This window comes from Megascapheus bottae, chromosome 1 (genome assembly GCF_031878675.1).
Source record: "Megascapheus bottae isolate mThoBot1 chromosome 1, mThoBot2.hap1, whole genome shotgun sequence".
Lineage (NCBI taxonomy): Eukaryota > Metazoa > Chordata > Mammalia > Rodentia > Geomyidae > Megascapheus > Megascapheus bottae.
Window position 1 is genome coordinate 10,677,050 of NC_143509.1, and position 17,035 is coordinate 10,694,084.

Sequence of the window (17,035 nt, forward strand, 5' to 3'; positions counted from 1 at the left end):
CTTGAGTAAAAGGGGCAGTTGGCCCATATTGGGAGCAGGCACTCTTTAAATCCTGAAATAGTTTAACAGTAACAGGTTGATGGTATACTTGTTCATCATGATCAACTAAACTAGGGAAGCATGGAGGCCCTGAAATATCTTCCCTCTCTCTAGCAGCCTGAGCCCGGTTTAATTGCGATGCACTGTGCCTGGTTGTAATGCCTGTTAAAAGGGACTTGTTGCTAGGGCCTTTAGGCTTGCCTAAAGGTTGAAAAAGGGATTGGGGCCATAAGGCTGCAACCGGAGGCGGTGGGTGTGAGGGGTAAGGTTTAGAATCAGACACCATAGTGGCCTGAGGGTCATATTTCTTTCCTACTTCTAGGGGGGCTCTCTGCTCTATCCCCACTTTAGATAGTAGATGTAGGATTTCTTCTAACCTCTTTTCTATCGTAGCTATCCGGTCCTCCATCGGCTCATCATAACTTTCCTCCTTGATATTCAAGTTTGAATTCTGATACTCAATATCGACTGGTTGTTGTTCCATTTTCAAGATGTCACGTAGACTCTCTTGGGCTGCGGCATATGGCTCAGCCTCAGGTTTTTCAGAATGGTCCTTTAATTCATAAATTTCCCTTAATTCAAGATTAAGTTCAGCATTCTCATGTTGAGGATCTATGCATTCACTTACTAAATTCCATACAGTAATAGCCTCTACTAAGGTCTTTTCGGGGCCATATACATTATAATAATCTTGAATTCCTTTTCCTATCCGCGGCCAGGATTTTAGGAATTCCTCCTCTATATACCTCGGGCATGCCTCCTCGACAAACTGTAGGAAGCTCTGAAGCACCCCTTTTTCCACCCACATTCCGTGAGCTTCAAGTAGGCCTGACTAGATAGGTACATATAAAATATGGCTATGAGTTTGACCCATAATTTTTACTCCTGACTATACACTCTCTTAATAGTCCTACGACGTGTTACTCACCACAGAGGGGTCCTTCACCTTCGTCCCAGATTTTCAGGTCCCTGTTCGGGCGCCAGTTGCCGGGGCCGGCTGGCAGCAAACCAGGGATCGCAGATTGGGATTCCTGAAATAGGGGCAAGGACTAGGAAAAATTAAAAGAGAGACAAACAGATGGAGTTCAGGAGGACTACAGCCCAAGTCAGCAGTCCAAGAAGGCTGTGAGCTCCAGACTGCTGCCTAAGACTGTCCTGTTTATTTTAAGTTCCGACCTTAAATACTCTTCTTAAAACTAGGGAACTGCCAGAGGCTACATTCATACAAAATAGTAAACAAGTCACATATAGGATAAATGAGAAAGGATTAACATTGCTTAAAGCTATCCTGATAAGAACTGATTGACAATGCTTAAAGTTATCCTGATAAGGGCTGATTGACATTGCTTAAAGTTATCCTGATAAGAGTTACTTCCTTGTGTAAACAGTTGTGTAGGTCCAAGGTCAGGTCCAAGGTCACTGACCCCACAGTCGGTCCCCAACAAAATGGTATTGCTCTAGCTTTGAGACAATGCCCAGGCCCTGAGTTCAAGCCCCACGACTAGCAAAAAAAAATGTGTTCCTAAAATTTACGAATTAAAAGCTTGTGTGATCTTCAGTATGCCAGCAAATGTGTTGTATTTAGATTGCTTCTCAGAAGTGTTGTGGTACCCAGAGCATTTGATCGAAATCCTGTACCACCCAGAGTCGAATGTTCTAAATCAGAATTTACTCCATAGTAACGTATAGTAGGGAAAACTGTCATCATCAAAAAATGATAACTAGGAGCCAGGTACCCTTGTCAGTAGTCATAGCTACTCAGGAGTCTGAGATATGACAATCAACACTCAAAGTTCAGGCAGGAAAGTCCATGAGATTCTTTTTTTCATATATTTTTCATTGTAATTAATAGAAGGCTTACATTATTTTCACCAGATAGAAGGTGCATTACTTCACATACATTGATACCCTTTCTCATGTCCCTTCCCCCACCCCCGCCCCCATCTTGTTTTCCACCCTTCCCTATCTGACTTCAAATAACCAAATACACATATATACAATATATCAGAAAACTAGGTGAAATACTGTAACAATATGAGATTGCCAAGGGACAGCAAAAGAGATGAGAGATAACAGTACATTAAGGACAACAATCACTCATTATATGGCTTTTGTTTCTATATTCTGGAGGTCTCTCATTTAGCGTCATGGCCTTACATATCTAGGTTTTGTTCTATTGTAGATCTCTGGTAGGAGAGTCCAAGTTTTCTACTGATTATGACAAATGAAGGAAACCATTGAGCCTATGTTCCTTTGAGTCTGGATTACTTTACTTAATAAGATTTTTTCTAAGTCTTTCCATTTCCTTACAAATGGGGTGATGTAATTCTTTCTGACAGCAGCATAGAATTCCATTGTGTATAAATACCACATCTTGTTGATCCACTCATCAACTGAAGAGTCCATGAGATTCTTCTCTCCAATGTATTACCAAAGTAGTTGGAAGCAGAGCTGTGGCTCAAATGTTAAAGTACTAGAGTTGAATAAAAGAAGCTCAGGAACAGTGTCCATGTACTGATTTCAAGCTCTAGGACAAGGAATATATATATATATATATATATATATATATATATATATATATATTGGGCTTGAGCTCAGGGCCTGAGCACTGTCCTTGGACTTTCTCAAGGCTAGAGCTCTACCACTTGAGTCTTAGAACCACTTCTGGGTTTTTTCTATGTATGTGGTACCAAGGAATTGAACCCAGGTCTTCATACATACTAGGCAAGCACTCTACCACTAGGCCAAACTCCTGGCCCAAGGACAATACACTTTTGAATAGTTAGTGAGTTAATGAAGGAATCAAAGAAGCAATTAAAGAAATCATAGAACCAAGCCAGGCAGGTGGCTCAGGCCTTTAATCCTAGCTAAGATCTGAGGATCAAGGTTCAAAGCCAACCCAGGCACAAAAGGACCTGAGACTCTTATCTCCAATTAGTCTCTAGAAAATGGGAAATGGCTTGCCTAAAGGGTAGGTTGGTAGCCTTCAGCTGAAGAACTCAGGGACTGTGCCAAGGCTGAGTTCAAACCCCATGATCGGCCAAAAAAATAGTAGAATGAAATAAACAGTAGGACTATTGGAATACAGCAAAGAGAAATCTTTATGCCTGAGCGCTTACATTAAAATAGAAATATTTCAAATCAACAGTCTAAAGACACATCTTAACCCCTGAAACAAGCATAAGCACAACCATATCTTCAAATTGAGAAGTAGATTGAAGTAATAAAGTTCAGAGTGAAAATTAATAAAAAGGTTGCAAAAAGAATAATACAAAGGAGGACACCCAAATTTGGCCATTGGAAAACATACAGAAGATTAATAAACATATTTCCAAACTAACTGAAGGGAAGAAAAAAAACAAAGAAGAGATGAAATGAATAAAACTATGTATGAAAATTAGATATGAAAATTAGATATTGGCATTACCAAAATGCCAATGACATTCAGCCAATGATGAAGGATTAGATGAGGGAATAGACTGACAATACAGTTTATTAAACTGGAATAAAGACTTTTTTTAAAAATTTTATTTTTTTTATTGTAATTAGTGAAAGGGTTACATGATATTTGCCAGATAGAAGGTGCATTAATTCACATACATTGATACCCTTTCACATGTCTTGGTACCCGTTTCCCCCCCCCCACAACCCCACCCATCTTGGTTTTCCCCCCTTCCCTATCAAATTTCAAATATCCAAATACAAATAAGTTCAATATATCAGATAACAAAGTGAGATACTATACCAATATGAGATAACCAAGGGACAGCAAAGGAGATGAGAGACAACATAGTACATTAAGGACAACAATCATTCATTATATGGCTTTTGTTTCACTATCCTGGAGGTCCTTTCAATTAGCTTCACATTATATGTCCTCATGTATCAAGATTTTGCTCTATTGCAAATCTCTGGTAGTAGAGCCCAAGGTTTCTACTGATTATGACGAATGAGGGAAACCATTGAGCCTAAGTTCCTTTGAGTCTGGCTTACTTCACTTAATATGATTTTTTCTAAGTCTTTCCATTTCCTAACAAATGGGGCGATATCATTCTTTCTGACAGAAGCATAGAATTCCATTGTGTACAAATACCACAACTTGTTGATCCACTCATCAACTGAGGGACATCTAGGTTGGTTCCATAGTGGTTGAAAGAGTTTGCACTCCCACCAACAGTGTAGTAGTGATCCCTCCTGGCCACATCCCCTCCAGCATCTGTTGTCATTCGTTTTCCTGATCTTGGCCATTCTAGCTGGAGTGAGGTGGAATCTTAGAGTTGTTTTGATTTACATTTCTTTTATGACCAGAGATGTTGAGCATTTCTTCATGTGTCTATAAGCCATTTTTGTTTCTTCTTCCGAGAAGACTCTCTTTAAGTCTTTGGCCCATTTTTTAATGGGATGGTTGTTACTTTGGAGGTTACTTTTGGAGTGATTCCATTTTTTGAGTTGTTGATATATTTTAGATATGAGGCCTTTGTCCATTGTTTGGTTGGTGAAGATCTTCTCCCACTCTGTAGGCTTCCTGATTAGTTTACTAGCTATGTCCTTTGCCATACAAAAGCTCTGCAGTTTAATGCAGTCCCACTTATTCAGCCTTTCTCTGATTTGTTGTGATTCTTGGTCTTTATTAAGAAAGTTTCGACCTGTGCCAAGGAGGCCTAGTGTATCTCCTATTCCTTCCTGTAGAGTTTTCAGTGTGTCAGCTTTTACCTCCAGGTCTTTGATCCATTTGGAGTTAATTCTAGTGCAAGGTGACAAAGAAGGATCCAGCTTTAGTTTTCTGCAGGTGCTTAACCAGTTCTGCCAGCACAACTTGTTGAAGAGTCTGTCTTTCTTCCATTCTATTTTTTTGGCTCCCTTGTCAAAGATTAGGTGGACATAGGTCTGTGGTTTAATATCTGGGTCCTCAGTTCTATTCCATTGGTCTTCAGGCCTGTTCCTGTGCCAGTACCAAGCTGTTTTGATAATTATAGCTCTGTAATAGAGTCTAAAGTTTGGAATTGAAATTCCTCCAGCGCTGTTCTTTCTGCTAAGAAGTGTTTTAGCTATACGGGGTCTTTTATTATTCCATATGAAATTTTGGATTGCCTCTTCTATTTCTTTAAAGAATGACATTGGGATGTTGACGGGTATTGCATTGAATTTGTAGATAGCTCTTGGCAAGATTGTCATTTTCACAATGTTGATTCTTCCACTCCAGGAGCATGGGAGGTTTTTCCATTTCCTTAGTCTTAAGAAGTGAATGCCCTTTCAGTGTGCAGGCTTGGATAATTTTCCTCTTCTTATTCCTCTACTTATGTGATAGATTCCTTAGCCTGGAATAACTTGGATCAATCTTGCTAATTGCCAGCTGTGAGCATGGAGCTCCCGTTCGCACTTAAGAGTCCATAACCATCCTGTTCAGTCTCTTGTTCATTTCAGTGTCTTCAGTCCTCACGGCATCATGTTTATCCCCTCCATATTTGTTTACCTCTGGGATGTTCTAAGGGACAACCATCTGTTTATATTAATAATCCTGGGGACACGACTGGAGTGTTCACTGGACCCTCAAACATGGGAGGGTCTTCAGAGCTCTTCATTATGACCCTGCAGAGACGCAGCTCCACTCAGTAAGTACTAAGGGAGGTTGAGGGTGTGGAAGACCCGATGAGAAATATCATTTTCTCATGGTGAGCAACAAATGTGATAGTTTGGGTAGACAAATGGAGGTTACCAAGTTTGAGGTTGTGAAGAATGTGTTGTTGAGGGTGGTGAGGGTATATATACATTGCTGGGATTATAGGCTTGAGTCACAAATGCTCCGATTTAACTCCTAAAAACTATTTCTATTACAATAGAAGTAAAGATGATGTACAGAGATGTCCCTGTTACATAAGTCAGAAATAGAGTACATTTCCTTTTGAACCATCTCACCCCTTCCCGCAGTCTCTGCCAGATTTATCCTCCTGTCCTCATCCACAAATTCATTTTCAATATAATGTCTAATGAATATTACTAGTGCATTTGTTCACTCTTGGTCTCTCCATATCTGTGCCTCCCTTTTACCATCACAAAGTCAGATAAATGAACAAACCAAGACAAAAGGAATCAAAAATAAAAATAGCAACAAAGAAGAAGCAAACCCTCTCATTTCTATTTCCTGGCATTCATTTCGATAAATATTATTTTATTTGACCAGACATACATAATTATTGCACCTTTGTGATGCTCTCCTAAGAATGCCCTACTTTGGTCTCACTGTGTAAATGCCTAGAGACCTGTATAATTTATCATGTCTCAGTGTATTTTTTTCTTTTGCCATTCATTGTGTCCCCTTGTAGGGTTACAGGCACATTGTAATTGCCACCGAAGAGAGAAACCATGCAACTTATGATACTTTGGCCTAGCTTCCTTTGCTTAAATTAATTTTTTTCCTTCCAAGTCTTTTCATTTCCTTACAATGGTGCAGCATAATTCTTTCTGATGAATGAGTAGAATTCCACCGTGTTTATATATATATTCCACATTTTCTCGATCCCTTCGTTCACTGAGTGTCCTCTGTGTTGGTTCCATACTTTGGCTATGGTAAACAATGCTGCAATAAAGATGATTGAACTGGCGGCTTTAGTGTGGCGTTGTGTTTGTGTTCTTGTTTAACCATTCCAGAAAGCAGCATGGACGTTCCTTCAAAGATTAAACACAGAACTTCAAGACTTAATTGTTTAGTGTAGTGTTCACATAGTAGAGTTAAGGGATTTTGCACAAATGTATTCTAATAAGATGAGGCATATCTGAAGGCACAATATTGATGAGAATGATGTTATTTTTTTCCTTAGAAAGGGAAGGCTACCCTTTATTTTATATGAGTATAAAGCACAGCTGGCTCATGACTCATCCTAGCTACACAGGGTCTGAGATCTGAGGACATTGATTTGAAGCCAGTCTGGGCAAGATAGTCCGTGATATACTTATCTCCAATGAACCACCAAAAAGCCAGAAGTGGAGCTGCTGGTTCAAATCATAGAACACAATCCTTGATCATGAAATGTTCAGGGACAGAACCCAGGCCTTGACTTAAAGGCTCAAGACTGGAATACACACACAGGGAGTATACTGCGTTTTTCTGTGAACATGAGTTTCTGATCAATGATCTTTCTTGTTCTTCTATAAATACAAATGTTGGCATATAGAGATATAAATTAATGATATAGGAATTGATAATTCAAAATTTCTAGGAAACTGGCACTGGGAAATACTGACAACACTCCTGAATATGATTAAAATTGTGAGTACTTGAATTGGAAACATATATGCAGTACTGTGTTGCTAATTATTTATGATTCCATCCCTGATTTCCTAGTCTAAAGGTGTTCAAGCAATATAGCCACACTCAACCTGAGAGATGTCACCGAATTCCATCTCCTGGGCCTCTCAGAGGATCCGGCTTTGCAGCCCATCCTCTTTGGGCTCTTCTTGTCCATGTACCTGATCACTGTGCTTGGAAATCTGCTCATCATTCTGGCCGTCACCTCTGACCCCCACCTCCACACCCCCATGTACTTCTTCCTCTCAATCCTCTCCTTGGATGACATCTGCTTCACCTCTACTACTGTCACCAAGGGGCTGGCAGACATCCAGACTCACAGAAGAGCCATCTCCTACAGTGGGTGCCTGACACAGATGTGTCTTGTTATAATTTTTGGCTGCATGGATGACATGCTTCTGACAGTGATGGCTTACAACAGGTACGTGGCCATCTGTCACCCCTTATATTACTCTGTCCTCATGAACCCTCGGTTCTGTATCTTTTCTGGTTCTGGCCTCATTTTGTATTAATCTCTTGGACTCCCTGTTGCATAATTTGATAGTGTTCCAGTTTACTTACATCAAACAAGTAGAAATTTCAGGCTTCTGTTGTGAGCCTGCACATATCCTTTATCTGGACTGTTCTGACACTTTTGCCAAAAGCCTACTCACCTATTTGGTTGCTTCCCGATTTGGCTTTCTACCCATTTCAGGAATCGTACTTTCTTACTGTAAGATAATACCCTGAATTTTGCAAAACACATCATCTGGGGGGAAGTCCAAAGCTTTCTCTATATGTGGGGCTCACCTGTTGGTCGTCTGTCTATTTTATGGAACAGCTGTTGGCATGCATCTGGAGTCAGTTGTATTCCATTCTTTCAAAGAGGGCACAGTGGCCTCGGTGATGTACACTGTGGTCACCCCTATGTTGAAACGTTTCATCTACAGCCTGAGGAACAAAGATACTAAAGTCACCATAAGGAAACTCTACAGTGGAAGACTCTAGAAAAGTAATTCCTATGCAGGTGGGAAAATATTCCAGCAGTCAATACAGAAGGCTATATATAATATACCTCCAATGCTGGGACAGTCTTGGGAAGGAGAGTGGAATGCAGGACAAGACAGAAAGCTGTCTGCCTCTTGGGAGGAAAACATGTCATCAAAAAACCTTGAAATAAAAGGAGAGCTGTTGTGGTAAAAGCAGTGTAAGAAGATCCAGAGAACATCCAAACTCTCCTGTACTCTTACTGATAACCAAATAGAAAATGATAAAAAGAATCCATGAAATCACTTACAGGAGGGCCTTGTTGATGCAGGGAAGAGTCATTCTTGTCTCATTCCAACTCCAAAGTATAAAGGGGTGGTGGTGGGGATGGGGAGAGCCAGCAATCAACTATATGTCCCTTGGTTTGTGCCAACATTTGTCTGGATCAAACTATCTGTCATCTTCAGAGGAACTGACACAGAGCAGAAGCTGGAGGAGAAGCAGCATCAGAGCCACAGGGGACATTTCTGCAGCATTCACAGATCTGTGACTCTAGCTGGAGACTGAGCCTGCAGTATCAGGCAGGTGTATAAATGGATCTTCAGTTTCTGTGGCTTCTTGTTACCTGGATGGCACCAGGATGCATCACCAGACTCCTTCCCTGTCCGTGAGAGAGCCTGCTTTGCCCTCTAGCTCTGCATCTGCAGTCTGGCATCAAGGTAAATAACACAAGTTGGAAAACATGTGTAGGATCTTCTTCTCCATGCCTTCAGGGCTGTGATTTCATCTAGGACTCTATATTATAAAATGCCATGAAAATGGTGCTGTGGCTTAAGTGGTAGAGCACTAATCTTGAGCTGAAGAGCTCAGGGACAGTGCCCAGGCCCAGAGTTTAAGACACATGACCACCACCACCAACAAAATAATAAAATATAAATTCCAGGGATGGAGTCAATTTCTGTTGAGTTGTTTCCAAACTTATGTGCAGAAAAAGAGTTTAAAAGAAAATCAAGCAGAAAAATAAGTTACAAAGATCCGTACAAATGCCACTAAGGATGATATAAATGGATGGCACCAGAGATTGCCATGTGAAGGTCACAAGATGAAACAGGGCTATGACAACCCTGCCAAAGGCTATCTACAAATTAAATGCAATGCCACCGGTATCCCAATGTCATTCTTTAATGAAGGAGAGGAAGCAATCACAAATTCATATATAATAATAAAAGATCTAGATTAGCAAAAACAATCCTTAGTAGAAAGAATAGCATTGGGAGAATATCAGTACGAAACTTCAGACTTTATTACAGAGCTATAGTAATAAAAACCAGCTTGGTACTGGCACAAGAACAAGCCTGAGGACCAGTGGAATAGAACTACTCAGAAATTAACCCACAGACTTATGGCCACCTGCTCTTCAATAACGGAACCAAAAAAAAATAGAATGGAAGAAAGACAGCCTCTTCAACAAATGGCGCTAGTAGAATTGGTTAGACACTTGTTGGAAACTAAAGCTAGATCCTTATATGTAACCCTACACCAGAATTATTTCCACATAGATCAAAGATGGCCTATAGACACATGAAGAAATGCTCAACATCTCTGGTCATAAAAGAAATGCAAATCAAAACAACTCTAAGATTCCACCTCACTCCAGTCAGAATGGCTATGATGGAGAAATCTACTAACAATAGATTCTGGCGGGGATGTGGCCAGGAGGGATCACTACTACACTCTTTGTGGGAGTGCAAACTCATTTAACCACTATGGAAAGCAGTATGGCAGTTCCTCAAAAGACTAAACATAGGTCTCCCCTGTAACCCAGCAATCTAACTCCTGGGCATTGACACAAATATCCATTAGCAAGGGCATACCAAAGCTACCAGCACAAAATGTTCATTGCAGCACTATTTACCATAGCAAAGATATGGAACCAACCCAGATGTCCCTCAGTAGATGAATGGTGTTTATACACAATGGAATATTTTGCTGCCATCAGAAAGAATGACAGCACCCCATTTGTTAGGAAATAAAAAGACTTTGGAAAAAAATCACAGTAAGTGAAGTAAGCCAGACCCACAGAAACAGACTCCATGGCTTCCTTCGTTTGTAATAATTAGTATACATGTAGGGGATTTTCCTAGCAGAGGATCACAGTAGCTCAAAAGCTCTGTGCATATGGCCATATGGGATGAGACTAAGTGAACTCTAGGATAGGGAAACATGAGGTTTATCTTTGTGGTTGTTTTTAATGTACTATATGAAGTTATTTATTTTCTTTCTTTTTACCCCCTCCTTATGGTTTCTCCCCTGCTGTTTCTGTATCTGACTTTGTTACCTGGTATATTGTGTATACGTTTATTTGTTTGTTTGAATCAAGGAAAGGAAGGGGAAAAACAAGATGATGAGACAAAGGATAGTCATGCTTTTTGAACTAGTGTAATTGCAATATTCATAGACAATATTCTGGAAATGAACTTTACAACTTGGGAGGGGGTGGGGGGATTGAAAATGGGAGAAAAACACGGGAAGAGGTAACAACGTTTGAGAAGTAATGTACCCACTACCTTGTGCATGTAGCTGCAACCCCCCTATACATCACCCTGACAATAAAATAGAATTAAATAAAACAAAGCTAAATCTTGCCCTATTGGAAGTTGTGGCAGCTGAGTTCTGAGCTATGGTAGACCAGGACAAGGCAGTCTCCTTCTCTCTAATCTCTCTCCCCCTCCCGGGCCCCTGGTCCCTTGATCTCCAAGCTGGAGGCCCTCTGCCATTTGAACAACTCCATCCACCATTCCGAAGCCTTCAGGAAAAGGTAACCAGCTGTAGTTTGTGGTGGAGGCATACTGACCAGGACCGGGGACTCCAGGACTCCCTCCCTTCCTGTCTGTGGGGTCCTGAGAGACTTCAGAGGTCTCTCATCAAACTTCTCACATTTTTTCTTATTGTTTATAATAATAAAATTGGAATATTCATCATTAACTCTTTGGCAGTAATGATACAGGTCACAGAAATTTCTGTCATTGTTCCCTGCTTCTCAATCAAAGGACTTACAGCCATCAACCATTACAAGTCAACTACAACCAGGATAGGATATTTTAGCTCCATTTGGAGCTAGAGGAACTGTCACTTACATGTGGGCCAAGGGAGATTTGGGAATCTTTGGTTAGATAGGAAAGAAATAGACCTATCTTGCATGCCGATCTCAGTGTGAAATAGAGAATCCACTAAAGTATTGGTGATAGAACATTCAGTCACCAGGATGCTCTGAATCTTGCATTCAAATTTAGTTATATAGTAAAAAATAGGATTGTTAGTCAGGTGCTGGCGGCTGTAATCCTAGCTACTCAGGAGGCTGAGACCTCAGGATCACGGTTCAAAGCCAGCCCAGGCAAGAAGGTCCATGAGACTCTTACCTCCAACAAACTATTCAGAAAAAGCCAGAAGTGTTGCTGTGGCTCACTTGGTAGAGTGCTAGCCTTGAGCAAAAGCAGCTCAGAGACTGTGCCCATGCCCTGAGTTCAAGTCTTAGGACTGGCAAAAAGTATAGTTGCTATGAACTAGAAAAAAATGTTTTCAGAGGCTGCAGACAACCATGGTGGAAATGAACAGTTCTACACAGAAAGAAAATCCAGAAACTGTGAAAACCAGACACTAGGATCTTTTCCATCATAAATTAAATTGGAGATGACATACAAGACATAAGACAGCAGTTTACAAGAATAATTATAATTTGACGCCTATGAAATGGTTTAGAAAATGAAAAAAAAAACATCATGCTTGCTGACAGTAGATATGTCAGAAATATCAGTGTCAAGTCAGACAGAGTTTTTTGGCTCCTTTGCTGTTGACATCCCTTGATACCAAATCGACTGGAGGCAACCATTTGCTATCAAGTCAAACGATTAGTAAACTATCTAGGGGTCCTGCTAATGCCTGAAAAAAAAGCTAATTCCTGAAAAAGCTACAAATGATTCTTTATTGATGTATTGTTAGTGCGATATTTTAGATATAAAAGGTCATTTCTCTTAATAGGTGGGAAAGTAGCTTAGAAATAGTTTGTGGAATAGTCAGAGGATTGCCTAAGAATGATGGATTTGTCATGATTATTGTCTCATTCAGTGACAAATGTGCCTTTACACATCAGAAGTTAGACTTTTAGAGATTAATTCTGATGAATTACTTGGAAAAATATTAATTTCCAACTGTATACATGGAAATAAGTATATTTGTATATACATATATAAACATATGAAAACAAGTATATGTAAGTAGCTATACACACACACACACACACACACACACACACACACAAATATGGAATACCGCTTGATTTTAGCAAAAAATCTCCCTTTTCCAATTATATGGTTACAAAAACTGTACCGTGAAAACAGTATAGAAATGGCCGGGTGTTTCGCCTAGTGGTAGAGTGCTTGCCTAGCATGCACGAAGACCCAGGTTTGATTCCTCGGTACCATATACATAGAAAAAGTCTGCAAGCGGTGCTGTGGCTCAAGTGGTAGCAATTTCATGGTTTCCGGTCTGACATTGATCCACTTTGAGTTAATGCTTGTGCATGGCAAAAGGCTAGGGTCAATTTTTAGTTTTCTGCATGTGGCTGCCCAGTTTTGCCAGCACCAATAATTGAATAGACTGTGTTTGTTCCATTGTATATCTATGGCTCCTTTGTCAAATACAAGTTGCCTATAGGTATATGGTTCTATTTCTGGGTCTTCTATTCTGTTCCACTGATCTTCTGGTCTGTTTTTGTGCCAGTACCAAGCAGTTTTTGTTACTATGGCTCTATAGTAGAGTTTGAAGTCTGGTATTTTAATATCACCAGCATTGCTCTTTTTGCCTAGAATTGTTTTGGCTATTCTAGGTCTTTTCTTGTTCCATATGAATCTTTGGATTATATCTTCAATTTCCATAAAGAATGTCTTTGGGATTTTGATGGGGATTGCATTGAATTTGTATATCTGTTTTGGCAATATAGCCATTTTCACTATGTTTATTCTCCCTAGCCATGAGCATGGGATGTCTTTCCATTTCCTAGTGTAATCTTTAATTTCTTTCATTAGGCTTTTATAATTTTCATTGAATAATTCCTTTACTTCTTTGGTTAAGTATATTCCTAAGTATTTTATTCTTTTGGGGGCTATTGCAAATGGGATCATTTTCTTGATTTGGCCTTCCGTTTGTGTATTGTTGGTGTGCAAGAAGGCTACTGACTTCTGAAGAATGATTTTGTATCCTGCCACTTTGCTGAAGTGCTTTATTAATTGTAGAAGTTTGGGCGTGGAGTTTGTTGGGTCAGTCAAGTAGAGGACTGGATTTCTTGGGAATCAGTTGTGATTGTTCCCGTGGGGTCTCTAATCTTGTTTATTTGAGTCTCCCCTTTCCTTTTTTTGATTAATCTTGTCACGGGTCTGTCAATTTTGTTGACTCTTTCAAGGAACCAACTTTTTGATTTATCAATTCTGTGTATAGTAGATCTTATTTCAATCTCTGCAATTTCTGATTTTATTTTTGTTATTTCTGTCCTTCTAGCTGTTTTAGGATTAACTTCTTCTTGCTCCTCTAGGTGTTTCAGTTTTTTAAGGTTATTTACGTGGTCTTCTTCTGTCTTTTTAATATGCACTCGTAGTTCGATAAATTTGCCTCTTAGAACTGCCTTTGCTGTGTTCCATAAGTTTCTTTGTGATGTTTCTTAATTGTCATTACATTCAAGGAAGTTTTTTACTTCATTTCTGATCTGATCTGTTACCCAGGGGTTATTCAGAAGTGTGTTGTTCAGTTTCCATGAGATTGAATGTTTTTTGACTTTGACTGCATTTCTCAGAATTAGTCTGACTCCACTGTGGTCTGATAGGATGCATGGGATTATATCAGACTTCTTGTATCTCCTTAAGTTTTCTGTATGAACTATTATATGATCTATTTTGGAGTGTGTTCCATGTGCTGCTGAGAAAAATGTCAAAAGTTTTGCCGTTGGTTGGAAGACTCTGTGTATATCTGTTAAGCCCATCTGGGCTATGGTGTCATTTAAGTCGATGGTGTCTTTGCTTAACTTTTGTTGAGTTGACCTGTCATTTGTTGAGAGTGGAGTATTGAGGTCAATGACAATGATTGTGTTTGAGTCTATCTTGTTCTGTAATTCTAAAACAATTTGTTTGACGAATTTGGGTGCTCCCATGGTGCAGGAGTAGATGTTTATAACTATAATATTATGGGCATGGATTGTACCCTTTACTAATATATAATGGCCATCTCTATCTTTGTGTACTGATTTTACTGAGAAGTTAATTTTATCGGAGGTTAAGATGTCTACTCCTGCTTTTTTGCATGGTGCATTGGAGTGGAAAATTCGTTTCCAGCCTTCCACTTGGAATTTGTTTCTGTCTTTGGCAGTGAGGTGGGTCTCTTGGAGGCAACATATGGATGGGTGGTGTTTCTTAATACAGTCTGCTGCTCTGTGTCTTTTGATTGGATTGTTCAGCTCATTCACGTTTAGGGAGATTATGCAGAAGTGGTCAGTGTCCATTGTTGTTATTTATTTTTACTTCTAAGTTTCTTTCTCTTTTTTCCCCTTTTGTGTTTAGTGAATTATAGATGTTTGCTTCTTGATGGGGGTTCTTGATGTTCTACAATTTGTTCTCGATTCACCGCCCCCTCTGCTGCAGCTTTTCTTGGCTTGGAGCTGGCGCGGTGGGGGTGGGGTCCTCGCGTTCCAAATTCTTTGAGAAAGTTGGATGTGAGCTTTATCTGGATTTCTTTTCCAGTTTGGGTCCTTTTCCATTGCTTCTTGAGTTTGTTGTTGTGGATTTCTTGAGGTAATTGATTCGTGGGACTCCCTGGTAATCTCTTTTTGTGAGAGAGAGCTAGGCAGCGTCCCTATTGTCTCAGCACCATTTTCCTCCTCAAAAGCGATTTTTTTGCCAGTCCCAGGCTTTAACTCAGGTCTTGAGCACTGTCCTTGGACTTTCTCAAGGCTAGAGCTCTACCACTTGAACCAGAGCACCACTTCCAGATTTTTCTATGCATGTGGTACCGTGGAATAGAATCTACGTCTTCATGTATGCCAGGCAAGCACTCTACCACTAGGCCAAACTCCTGACCCATTATGGCCTTCTTGAATGTTTTAATATTATTAATATACAGATTCTGTTTATTATTATCACAGAGATCTTTCAGTAAAGCCTCCAGTTCATTTTCATCTGTGTATCCATTTTGTTCCTGGTTAGAAAATTGATTATAGAAGTCAAAAGCCTTGTTGAGCTGTCTCACACATGTTTTGACTCCCTGAAATTTAAGAAAATCCTCTTATAATAGTAGAAACCTGGCCATGTCAGTCAGTTCTAACTTCCCATCATCATTTGAACCAGTTCTAGCATTAGCTCTGTGTACTCAACTAGTTCTGTGTCAGCAACTGTTTGCTTTTTGTAGCAGCTTCTTCAGAAAGCTCTTCATCTCCTCAGTTTCTATGAAGAATCCAAGTCTTTATTAATTTCTCATAGGACTTCAGCTGCTGGCACTGTAAGAGCAACATGAAATTCTCTTCTGTGGGTAACACATGAACTCACTCCACAATTCCTGTTTTATCATATTGATCCACACAAGTTTTCACCTCCATAGCCATTCAGAAAAGTTTTCTCCTCAGGTGATAATTCCAATCCAGCCTTCTTCAGTGCCTGCAAGAGCTCCTGGATCAAGTTGTGTATTTGTTTTCTGTACAGGCAAACACTTCTGTCAGCATCAACGTGGAGTCAGATGTTGAAAAACTGAGGTTGTGATGAGGGGTTATGGCAAGGGAGGTTTTGCCATTGCACAACAGTAGTGTGTGTGTGTGTGTGTGTGTGTGTGTGTGTGTGTGTGTGTATAATTGTTTCCATGTGAGAAGGTCATGGTGAAGGTCTCAACTTAACACATCAGTGTAGATGTGCAATAAATTTTAATCCAAGTTACTCCTTCCACTGATCTCACCTACTCATTTTTTCCATATATTTTTATTGTAATTAATAGAAGTGTTACATTATATTCACCAGATAGAAGGTGAATTACTTCACAAACATTGATACCCTTTCTCATGTTTTGGTCCCTATATCCCTCCCTCTACCCCTGCCCCTCATCTTGTTTTCTCCCCTTCCCTATCCTATTTCAAGTAGCCAAATAAGCATATATACAATATATCAGATAACAAGGTGAAATACTGTAACAATATGAAATAACCAAGGGACATAGTACATCAAAGAAAACAATCACTTCTTATATACCACCTACTCATTTATAATAGACACCTTAATATCCACACCTCATGTTTTCATGCGTAAATATTGAGTATTATTACTATACTCACTCGCTGCTCCCTTTTTTTTCTTGTGTTCCATCACTTCCTGCTAGCTCCCCATTCAAGGTACCAATATTCAAGACATTTCTTTGGCTAAATTATCCCAGAAATGTTCAGAGGGTTTACAACATGGAATTGCATTGCTGCATGTTCTACCATTGGCGTTTCATGTGGTCCTGTCACATATGCACAGAATGGACAAGCTTTGCTTAGGAAGAGCCTAAAACTAGTCTTTTGGACACTTCTCCCCTTCATTGATGTTGCTGAGTCCACTGAGATTTGGATGCTTTGGACCAATTTGTGTAATTGTGTGAGCTCTGTGAATTGAGAGTCCAAGACCATAGGAGAGACTACTATCAGACATTTCCATAAAT

The 17,035-nt window shown here is 39.8% G+C and overlaps 2 pseudogenes; one reads left to right on the forward strand and one right to left on the reverse strand.

The window, feature by feature from the left end:
• Window positions 1-7,500: 7,500 nt before the first annotated feature.
• LOC150068380 (olfactory receptor 7E24-like) lies at window positions 7,501-8,332 on the forward strand (annotated as a pseudogene).
• Window positions 8,333-11,024: 2,692 nt separating this feature from the next.
• Window positions 11,025-16,820, reverse strand: LOC150068381 (calbindin-like; annotated as a pseudogene).
• Between the last annotated feature and the right edge of the window lie 215 nt (window positions 16,821-17,035).